Below are 12,500 nucleotides of genomic sequence, written 5' to 3'. Positions count from 1 at the left end.
ACGGTACTCGGTATCCCGTCGAGACTCGTATTCGCTCGTTTTATTCGCGATTAATATAACGTAACAAATACGAATGCGAAAGCATTAACGATACAAGGAAAGAAAGAGAGAGACAGAGAGAGAGAGAGAATCTGTGACAAAGAAGGTAGACATTCGTGATCTTTATTGCATCGAGACTCGACGAACATAAAACTTTCGCGTTCGTATTTTAAAAGTCAAGCGCATTGAGAGCTCGATAATCAGGTTTACCTTCCTTGGATTTCATCGATTCTCTTTCGTTCATTTCATCGAATCTGAAATTCCATTCGATGGAAAATACAAGCTTATATATTTTTTCACGCGTAAAAACGCGAATTAAGAGAATTCGGACAAGGATGTCGTAGATCAAAATGCATTAGAATTTACTAGATAAAAATTAAATTCATTTTCCGATCCTACTAATAAAATTTTCTTTTTTCGCACATAATTTCGTACTCGTCCAAAGGAATTCAAAATATTTCAGAAAGGAAATGAAAAGAAAGAGAAAGATGGATAGATGGATAGATAGATAGATAAAAAGAGATAGAGAAAGAAAGAAAGAAAGAAAAAAAAAAAAAAAAGATAGAAGGAACGAACGCCAGGTGAGAAATGATTCTGCTCTTTTCCCACTCGTTCATTCCTCTCGAGAAGGAGGAAGACCGTTCGAGAGGACTTAGCTGAAATAATATACATGCTGAAAGGGAAGGCAAATATTTCTCTTCGTGCAAGATATCAGCCAATTTTGTGATTGCGTGTGGCCTACTCCTCTAACCAACCAAAAAAGAAACTATCATTCAAGTCCGAGGAATTAAATCGCGTGACCAAGTGATTTTCTCTTGTATCCTGTATATATCTTCCTTGGTTAAACTCACCCTCGAACTTTTATCGAGCAAAAGATTCATGAATTCAAAGGATATTGAACGTCGCCGAAAGTGGGTTTCGATCGATGAGGGTGCCGGCCAATAGCCTCGTTTCGCGAAGAGAGACGGACAGAGACGATAGAGAGTACGCGCGCGCGCGCGCGCGCGAGCAAGAGAGAGAGAGAGAGAGAGAGAGATAACGGAGGAGTCGTAAATACAGAGATACGCTGCTCTTTCGTGTAACGAGAATCGATCGGCTCGGTTCGAAACGTAGATATGTAGCTCTTTCTCCCTCTCTCTCTCTCTCTCTCTCTCTCTCTCTCTCTCATTCTCTCTGTCTCTCTCTTTTGCACTCTCTGCCTAGGTGTTGGATTTTATGACTTATTGACTCTCGTCCGTGTTTACCGGACTCGGTGCGACGGCCATGCGGCGCCAAGCCGAGAGAGAATGCGGCCACCTTTGAGTTAGAGAAAGAGAAAGAAAGAGAGAGAGAGAGAGAGAAATAGCCGGACAACGGATCGATCTCTTTTCCTCCGACGCTTTTTTTGTTGAAAACTTTTCATCTCGCCAGCAGCATTTCTCGGCCGTCGATCCTCTCCCTCTCTCTCTCTCTCTCTCTCTCTCTCTCTCTCTCTCTCTCTCTCTCTTCTGGATCATTCCAAAAGAATAGTTTCGAAAGTCCCGCTCGATCTAGGAAGCGCGTAGAAAATTTGTTAGAAGAAGATAACGACGTAGTAGCGGTTATTCTCGAAAGACGAGTCGTCCGCTCGTAAATCCGTTCCACAAACAGACACCTTTTCCGCTTTTCAAAGAGAAATAGAAGAAAAAGAAAGGGAAAGAGAGAGAGAGAGAGAGAGACGCATATCGCACAAGAATTGTTTCTATCTCGTTCATCGTGATTCTACTTTCGGTTTTCTTGGTTTTATAGGAAAAAGATGACGGGATTTGCCGTTGTTCTTAGAACTCCTATAAAGAGGTGGTATAATGTGAAGAGAGAAAGAGAAGAGAGAGAGAGAGAGAGAGAGAGAGAGAGAGAGAGAGAGAAAGATAGAGAGATAGAGAGATAGAGAGAGTGATAGAGAAGGAAGATGTCACATGAGTTTATCAAATAACTAGAGGATTAGTCCTTTATTGGCACGACGATTGCGACTCCGATTATCTTCGATCGACAAACACGCAGCGTACTCTTTTTTTTTCCGCGAAAATGAAAGAATGGAATGCCTATCGATGCCACCGGAAAACAGATGAATTGCACGTGTTTTGCGATTTCGTCGACGTTCGAAATCAGTATAAATGACTCAAATCCAATTCCCTCATAGCGTAACGCGTATCATAAGAAAAATTTCATAATGGCTCTCATATATATATATATATATATATATATATATATATATATATATCTTTCATAATCATTTCGAAGTATAAGTATTATAGGCGTAACGTTTAAAAAAAAAATTTCATTACGTTAAAGAGTACGTTTCAAGGCGAAAAACTTGATAATGTGGCCTTATCCACGGGGATTCCGTGTCCCGATAAATGATTATTTATATTTTTCAACTTTATAAGATACTCCGTTTAAGTTTAACGAACGTGATTTGCAATGAGAATTTCATCAGGATAACGATCATGAACTTTTTCCGCCTATTACAAAATAACTTTATTAAAGGTATGATAAACATTACAACGGGGGAGGAGAGGGGAGAGGCGGGGGGGTGGGGGGGGGGGGGGGGGGGGGGGGGGGGGGGAAATAGAGATAAAATTATCGTATGATTCATTAAGCGTTTAAAGCGAGCTCGGGATGCAATGTCAAATATTTATTTTCCCTCATAACTTCGAACGGAAAAACCGGGAATGCCGCTTTCGTTATAAAATGAAAAATGATTGTGGTACGTTGCAAAGAAAATTCCTCGGAACACTTTTAACCGGATCTTATAAGAGCGTTCACTTTGAACATCCGCCTAACTTCACGAATACTAACTTTCTATCTCTCTTTATCTCTTTCTTTCTTAAGATTATTTACATGGCTCCTCCTCGTGTATTTGATCACGGTCGTATGTATTTATTCGAGGTAATTGTATCGTGTCTCAATCCAATCGAGTAAAAGTTAGGAACATCATTTCATCTTTCTAAGGAAATGTCATTGTTCGTTCACGTAATAATATTCGCGTAATTCATAAAAAGGAACGGGATTAAGAAATATCCGGTAACGATTTCATTGAGTCAATAAATACGCTTGATAATTGTCCACGTGTATTTATCATTGTGAATTTCCTTAGATTCGATAAATTTAATAAAACGATCGGCATTGACTTTTTTTTTATTTCTCTCTCTCTTTTTTTTTCTTTTTTTTTTTTTTTTTAACCAACATCTAATTCAATAACGGATATAGAAAGATCTTTATCGATCGTACACTCGTACGGATTAAATACATTTAATATAATTATATATATATAATCGAGATATATCAACAAAAACAAGATTCGAAAAAATTCGATCGAACGTCACGATTTGGCTGATCGCTATATATATATATATATATATATATATATATATATATATATATATATATATATATATATATATGCATATAATTTACAATATAATTTATACTTGTTTGTTGATAGATCGCACTAAGTCAAAGTTTATAAGATTACGAGGCGGCGTGCTAGCATGGGAGATTAATTCGAAGTGACATCAAAGATAAGGATTTTTAATCTTAGCCGTGGCCGATATTAACGGCGAAGTTGCTGGCTAAGCTTATCGATGGTAAAATCAAAAGTATCGATTGGGTGGCGCTTCGAAAATACACTGGTACTGTTAGAGTCCGAGAGTACTCTGATAATCGTTGCCTCGCGACGATAAACTTTCGTCGGTCTTTTAGGGGGAAAAAAAAGAAAAAAAAAGAAAAAAAAAAGAAAGAGAGAGAGAGAGAGAGAGAGAGAGAGAGGAAAAGAAGAAAAAAAAAAAAAAAAAAAGAATGTAAAAAAAAAAGTAGAAGAGAATCGAAAGATCAAAGCGCGCGAATCCGTCAAAACAAAAAGAATCGCATATAGGAACGTAATAAAATTTATAACCCGATCGAACGTTCTTCATTTATTGCGTGGCAATGGGCGGTGGCAATTGAGTATATACATACGTACAATAAATAACGATTGTCATCGAAAAAATGCGGCTGCCGCATGATTCTTTCGTTAACGCTTACTTACTCTTAAGTAATCGTGGCCATTCGACGCTGCGAAATTAGCTCGCGAACACGTCACGCAATGAAACTCTTCCGTTGCGTCCATAACGTGGCTGTCATCTTGTGTATTTGTTCAATGTATATCGTCGATAATAGACCTTGATTTCGATGCAACGCCGGAAGTAATATCTTCTGTTTAAACGTTTAAGCTTCTGATTCCATATACTCGTATACATATTTAAAAAGATCTCTGTAAATTTTTCATAATTGTTGATAATTGGACTTGTGAATTATTCATTTTAATCTGACCTTCGTTCTTTCAATATCATTGGTCTTGAATTAATTCTATTCTTATTAAATATTATTAAAATGTTTGCCTTATGCGTTTACGAGCACATGTGTAGTATGAGATCCTTTGACGTCGTCAACGTCACGTGCATCTCTATTAGATATACATGTATTTACATGTATACATTGCTATGAGATTAGAGTCTCTTTCGTTTGCATGCATTATAATTGATAAAAAGAAAAAGAAGGACAAAAAAAAAAGAAAGAGAAAAAGAAGAAGAAGAAGAAGGAAAAGGAAATGACGAACGTATGCATATTATCTACCTCGTTAATAGCATATTAAATTCAGTATTAAAATGCAACAAATACATGAATTATACGATACGTCTTGAAGGCGAACGACATCGATAGAGATGCAAGCGAGCGAGTTAGCGATCGATCGGATCGGTAAAGAAGATATCGATTTTATGTTTTATGGTATGTATCCCTGATAAAAAAGAAGAATAAAAGCCAAGACGTGTTAAGATACAAACAAGATCGGCTTCGATCAATTGAGACGTTTTCTTCGACATACCCCTGGCATCATGATCTACCTTTTATCATTGAGAACTCGTGAATAAGTCCATGCGACTTTTATATACACTCGAATCGCATTAATCCTTAATTAAATGATTCTCCGTATATACGAGCTTACGTTTAAAGGGTATACGATAAATCGGCTTTACCACGATGAAGATAGAAATAGAGAAAGAGTAAGAAAAAAAAAAAAAAAAAAAAAAAAAAAAAAAAAAAAGGAAAGAAAGAAAGCTTGTGAGTACTTACATATATATGAGTACCGTTTACTTTGACACGTGGACGAGTACGCGTGGACACGTGGATAAGTGCTATAACCTTCGTACCGTTGTGAACACGTGGTCGTCAGTCGATGTTAGAATGATCATCGGATCGGGCACTCTTCGAAAATATTACGCTTTCTCTCTTTGAGCATGTTCCTTCTCGTCTCGGTAATTCTATGTCTTCTCAAAAAGAATAATCTCTCGAGTATTTATTTGACTTATCGTGTCAAGCGTCTCAGGTGTTCTCAAAATTCATTTTATTTTTTTCTTCTTCTTTTTTTTTTTTTCTTTCCCCCCCCCCTTTTTTTTCTTTTCTTTTTATCGATAATCGAACGAAATCCATTCCTAGTCTAATAGATATCTAAATAATAATAAAGTGCCATTTAAGGATTTTTCGAGAAAAGGAAGAAATAAGAAATGAGAAGGAGATATCGGAACAGATCGTGCCAATAAGGTGTAGGTTACGCCTACAAGGACAATAAATAAACGATTCGAGAGGGAATTTGCAATCTTATCGTATAGTATGCAAGATGCCACGAATTTGTTTTTTTCAATCGGTCGATGATATCTACGTATGTATGTATGCGTTTATCGTATCGTATACGTCAGGACCATTTTGTTGAGTCCAAAGATAAAGTCACTAACATTCGTATGTCACGTGTTGACCCGCATGAATATCGATAAAATTGCAAGGCTAATTATCGTACATTTTTTCCTCTTTCTCTTTCTCTCCTTGTTTCTTTTTTTTCTTTTTCTTTTTCTTCCTATTTTTTTTGTTTCTTTTTTTCTCCTCTCTTTCTTTCTTTCTTTCTTTTTCCTTAATTTCTCGCACAGAAATAGGTACTTAGTTCTTTAAACGTTTCCCATCGGTAGACACAATAGACAGGCCCGTAGTAGAGTCGTAGAACTGTGCGGTATTGTCTTCGTTCTTCGTACTCGTTGAACTACGTGGAACGTCGTTCGATGATCGATGTCTCGCGGTATACATACAAGAGAATAAGAAGTGAAAGAAACGAAAGAGTCAGTCAATGGAAATCTTGTGGAACTTTCTGCGCTTTCTGCGAACAGAAAATCCATTCACACGTTGGCTTTAGTTTGAACAGCAGGGGACAAGTCTGGCACTTATCGAGGCGCCGCCGTCCTAACGCCTCTATTACCTGTTTGCAAATATTACCGTCGTAAGTTAGAACGTTTTCGCTCGTATCTAAGGGAATATATTGCTTTCGTTATGTACGACTGATTACGCGATCGCGAAGTTGTCGCGAGTCCGGCGCGAGAAAAATCGTGCTCATTGGATTATTATTTATCGATATCGTTATAGATAGGATTAAGATATTTACGAGAGAAAGATGAGAGGTAAGAAAGTTTGAGCACCGCTGTAAGATTTGTCGGAGGCCACACATGCGGTGTTATTGTTGCAGAGTGGATCTCTCCTCGCGAGCTAGCGAGTGAGTGAGTCGAGCTGTTGTTGTAAAGGCGCGAATGTTATTACAGCGGATAGTCGTGATGTCACAAATCTGCGGTGGGTCTTCTTTCCATCTCCATGGTGGACATATTTTAAATACAAGAATGTTTCTTGTTGTTCGTGGTACAAATCGTCGTGTGACCGTTCTTTATTTTCGCTTTCCATCCTCGTTTGTAGAATAGAAAAGTTTCACCGAGCATATATATATATATATACCTCTACCTGAACTATCAACGAATTCGAAGGAGAAGGGAAAAAGATTTATTAAGGATCTCAACGAAAAGAACAAATAAAATAAAATAAAATAAAATAAAATAAAAAGTCACATTTATACGTTCGAATCAAACGTCTTCATTCTCTCGTTCCTTCGTTTTCGCATCATCGGGCAATTATTCCCTTGTCTGTACTTATTTCGAAAGGACATCTTTATTGCTAAACGCTACGATCGTATTTATTAAAGCGATAAAAAGCGCTATTAACTCGTGGGACCATTCTCGTATTGTTTCATGGCGGAACTTAAAAGATTTCACGGCTGAAGAAGGCCGTTTCTCTTTTATAGTCTACTCATTCTTAATTTTCTTTTTTTTTTTTTTTCTTTTACTTTTCTTTCTCTCTCCCTCTCTCTCTCTCTCTCTCTCTCTCTCTCTCTCTCTTTTTTCTTCTTTTCCTTTGTCGAGCTATTAAAATGATAACCTCGAGATATAAACAAACTCTGTACTTTGCTTACCGCTAAACTATCATTCTGAGATTTATTTCCAAGAGTAAATTACTCATCGAGTAACACGTAATAAATCCAAATGTTTCTTTCATTCGAACAAAAGGACAATTTTCTTGATCTTCCTTTTTGATTGAAAAGAAATCGAAAGTACGACTCTTTCTCGAGATGAAATCCTCGAGAGAGATCATAGGTAATAATTCGATGAGTCGTGAAAGACCACACAGAATAGAGGGGTGTGTTTTCTCTCTTCTCTCTCTCTCTCTCTCTCTCTCTCTCTCTCTTTTCTTAGCTTTCGAGACGACGAGAGTATATGTAAACCTCCTGATATATCTCGACGAAATATAAAAAAGCGAAGAAGCTGTACCTGCTTTCGTCTTCTCTCTCTCTCTCTCTCTCTCTCTCTCTCTCTCTCTCTCTCTCTCTCTCTCTCTCTCTCTCTCTCTCTTTCCTTCTTTTCCCTCATTCACCAACGTTTACGGATTCTGCGGGACATCGTCGACCGAGTCGTTACATTAATGGGACGAGGCGCTATTATTTAATTCCACCAAATTACCGGTCGGCCCACCCTCTCCTCTCTTCCCTTCTTTCTCTTTTCCGACGAAAAGGAGGCGTAAAACCTTTTTAAAAACTGCCGGCACCTTCCTCCTGCGCGTTGTAGAATTCCACGAACGAGGAGAAAATCGAAAAATGAAAATAGAACGAAATCCTATTACTTTAAACGTCTCTCACTCTTACTCTCTCTCTCTCTCTCTCTCTCTCTGACTAATATAATTTATCTCTCATTAATATGTCGCATAATCAGCCATATTAATGTATTCAATAAATTATATTAGCGTTTATGGACCACACGCTACGAGATATTACGATAATGGATCACATTCCTTGTTCTTCAGAATTTATTTTATGTTTTTAAACCAGTCGATTTTCTCTCTCTCTCTCTCTCTCTCTCTCTCTCTCTCTCCCTCTCTCTATCTATCTTTAATAATGGAATATGTAGCCATTTTGAAATAAAAAAAAAAAAAAAAAAAAGTCAGAGAGAGAATTCAAGGGGATCCGGATAAACGTGTAAAAAGGATAGCATTTCTTGTACTTACTTGGCATAGACGGAGAAAAAGAAACAGCTGGCTGTTGCGTCGTCTGGAAATCGTAAGCGTGCGCGCTGAGTTGAGTTACGTTCGTAATGCGTCGTACGAGGAGTGAAGATGCCAGGGGAGAAATGTATTAAAAGGGCGTAAGAGACCGGACCGCGACCGCAAACTGATTAAATGCGGTCTGCGGAGCCAAGCAACGCGGCAACTTCCACGCGCCGACTTCGACGAGAGATGCCTGCTGAAATTCTTTCTTTCTTTTTTTCTTCCTCTTCTTCTTCTTTTTCTTTTTATTTCTGTTTTTTTTTTCTTTTTTTCTTCTCTCTCTCTCTCTCTCTCTCTCTCTCTCTCGGAATTCGTCGTGAGTACATATAAATAAAAATAAAAGGAGAGAAAAGAAAGGAAATTAATATATACAACGATAAATCGATAAAAATCTGAATAAAGAGGGAATTACTCGTATATGATTATGTAAGTTAAAAATATATATACCTATCTATGAAGAACGATCGTCGACTATCTCGTAATTTTGCAAGCGATCTTTTATCAGTCGCTTTGAATTTCTATTAAAGACTTTATTTCAGTATCATTTAAATCCCAATCGAAGTGGCCGTTTATCGATATAAATACATACATATATACATATATATATATATGTATTTAAGTCCATTGCAATAAAATGGACTTTGATACGAGAGACAAAAAAAAAATTATGAAAGTACTTACATATTAGCTCTACGAGTTAGATCGAAGGAAGAGATCAACTTAGGATCTAGAGAATTCGGCGACAGATCGAAAATATATCGTGTAATTTTTCTTCGTAACGTGAAACGATTATTGTCGAGTTTGCTATTGTCAATAAGCAAGACAAAATTGATATTTCTTGTTCATTTATTTATTTTCTTTTTTCTCCCCTTTTTCTCCTCTTTTTTTCATTTCTTTTCCTTTTCTTTCCATTCTTTCTTTCATTTTTCTTTTAGTCGAACGAATTCTTTACGTTCTTCTTATTCATCTATTATTTCCCGTCGATGATCTGAACTAAATTGATCTCGAATATAATTCTATTCAACGAAATATTCTTCATATCGAATGAACTCGTACTAACGGTGCGTTCGATCGGATCGATCAAAACGAAAAAGGAAAAATAAAAGCGTTTGCTTTTAACGTTAGTAGAAAACGAATTCCTTCGATATCTCGGTCCACCGAGTTCCGTGAGATTATAACGGCAATTAGTAATTGCGCTTGGTTTGCTAAGATAACACGAGAACCCACGAGCGGTATTAAATCGATCTACGAAGCGTTTAAAATTACTCATTTGCTCGTTGGGTGCCTCGAAAACGTGGGAAATACGTGATCCAGATGTTAACTTTGAAAATAACAAAATATAAATTATTTAATGGCTTTCAAAATTCTATTATTAATCGTTAATTATTAATCGTGATCAAAGATATGGATAGAATTTTAATGGACGGATATTTGTCATCGGGAATGTTTCATAAAGATAGATAGAAAAAGAATGAGAACGAGAACGAGAACGATTATCGATTCTCGCTACCGACCTTTGTCCCGTTTAAAAATGCCCTCACTTATTTTTCTTTCACAAAACCGATCTCGTTATCTTGATCGTTCCGTACAAATGATCCGAATGATTTTAAAAATCGATTGTACCTTTTAAAGAACAAAGTTTTTCGTTTATTTCGAGAACACAATGGTTGCTTTCTATATCTCTACGATTTATATATATATATACCGTCGTTACGATTGTCCACAGGTAAATCGAAATGTCTTCAGTAGAAGAGATTAATACCGATGCAAAAGAATGGCACCGAAAACTTGTCATCTTGACGATAATTAAGCGCGTAGCGTAACCTTCGAGCTTTTACCGATTTCCTGGATGAAAACGAGACCCTTTTTGCCGATTTCTCTTCTCTCTGTTTTCTTCTTTTTTTCTTTTTTTTCTTTCTTTTTTTTTTTTTTTTTTTATTTCCTTTTTTTTTCTTTCTCATTCTGGAAAGGGTCGAAGCACGAAGCGATGTAAAACGCAAGGTGTAGGTAGCTCGACATTCGTGTCCCAGATCGTCGAAGATAGCGATACGTTCGAGAACGGTCGATCAAACGTGCCGAACTTTTTTTCTTATGTCTCTCTCTTTCTCTCTCTCTCTCTCTCTATCTATCTCTATATCTATCTCTATATCTATCTCTCTCATTTTTCTCTCTGTCCTTTTCTTTTTCTTTTTTTCTTTTTTCTTTTTTTTTTTTTTTTTTTTGATGGAAAAACGTGAAAGTTCGAAATTATAGCGATGTCCTATGGGCTGACGATGGGAATGGGAGAATCGATGGGCGTGTTTACTCGCGAGAAAAGTATACGTTTGAAATTCCAAAAGAAATTTGCACGCCATTTGTAAAGGTTCGAGCCTTAAATCGCGATCCAGGAGGGCCCTGTGCCAAGAGCCTAAGCCCTGCGTTAGGTGCCAAATTCTCTATCTCTCTCTCTCCCTCTCTCTCTCTCTATATATATATATATATATATGTATATATATGTATATATATATATATATCTTTTATCTTTTTTCTTTTTTTTTTTTTTTTCTTTCTCTCTCGTACTCGCAGCAGTAAAATCCCATTCCAAGAGGTAGCTCGATCTCCGAGATTTGGCGACAAGATGCCGGAATTTTAACGAAAGCCCGGGAAGGAAGAGAACATGAGGAGGACCGGTTTTCGTGAAACAGTGGCCTCCATTGTTATCGCTTGTTCATCGGTCGTTCGCGTTGGAGGGATTAATTAAAAGAGGCTAATTAATAAAGTTACACTTTTTGACTTTGCTTTTTTCGTATGATCATTCGTTTAAATTTCTTTCGTGTATTCACGTTTCTCTATTCGATTATATCCGCATTGTTTAAAATATATATATACGTATATATTTATTGTAATATAACATGGTAAAAGAATTATACTTACAAAAAAAAAAAAAAAAGAAGAAAAAAAAAAAGAAAAGAAAAAAAAGGAAAGGAAATAAGAAAAACGTAAATACTATTTAAGTATTCGAAAATTGTCAAGAATGTAATGACGTTCGCTAATAACGATCATCCTTCGTACATTTCGCGTCTCCATTATGTTTCTGCTTATTTATAGAAATTTGTACGCGCAACGCGTGTAACGCGTGATTATTGCGTGGCGAGCAAAAAAGAAAAAAGAAAAAAGAAAAAAAAAAAAAAAAGAAAAAAAAAAGAAAAAGCAAAAAAGAAAAAAAAAACAAGAAAAGGAAAAAACAAATCGAAACTCGACGGATAGTTTAGTGGGAAGTACGAGCGTCGCGAATAATAAACGAGCCGGGCGGCCCGATTGATAATTAATTATCTCGTTTGTTGGCCAGAGCAGACGATCTCAGCCAGTATCGTCATCAAAGTTTCGTCAACAGTGTCTCGTATTAGCCCGAACGAGATGAATCGTTCTAAGCTCAATTTCGAATTTTGCTTGATATCATTAGTTAATAGAATAATACGATAATTTCGGATAATACATTTGACAAATTTGAAATATCCGGTGGAAGTAATTAAGGAAGTAATTGAAGAGAGAAAAAAAATTTTTGTCTCTTTTAAAAGGTTTTTCATTGAGTGAAAAGAAGGATATTAAGGTTTTTTTTCTTTTTCTTCTTTCTTTCTTTCTGTTTTTTTTTTTTTTTTGTCTCATTTTTTTTTTCTTTTCTTTTTTCATTCTTTATCATTGACGATCAACACATCAGATCGTGATCTGATATGAGACGTGATCGACGATTACATTTGTAACGTTTAATTATGAAAATAAAGTGAGAAAGGATCAAGGTCGATTGTCTGGTTGTTCGAAGATGGTCCTACGATGTGAACGATGTAACATCGACGTTCATTGAAATATTGTATATTTAATAAAACGATCGTGGCGTTGACTCTCGCGGGCAAAACAAACCTTGCCTCGACTTGAAATTGCGCAATTCAAGTTGTCCGCCGGCTCGTCATCGAATCGCTATCGAGAGCCAAACGCCAACGACGTATCTCTTTTTCTCTTCGTGT

The 12,500-nt window shown here is 36.6% G+C and overlaps 1 protein-coding gene across 2 annotated transcripts in view; it reads left to right on the top strand.

The window, feature by feature from the left end:
* LOC124949980 (fibroblast growth factor 17-like) overlaps window positions 1-12,500 on the top strand; it is a 120,869-nt gene that overhangs the window by 50,901 nt on the left and 57,468 nt on the right. The window lies entirely within an intron of this gene.

The sequence above is a fragment of the Vespa velutina genome, chromosome 6, assembly GCF_912470025.1.
Source record: "Vespa velutina chromosome 6, iVesVel2.1, whole genome shotgun sequence".
Taxonomy (NCBI): Eukaryota; Metazoa; Arthropoda; class Insecta; order Hymenoptera; family Vespidae; genus Vespa; species Vespa velutina.
This window is presented reverse-complemented; position numbering and strand designations above follow the sequence as displayed.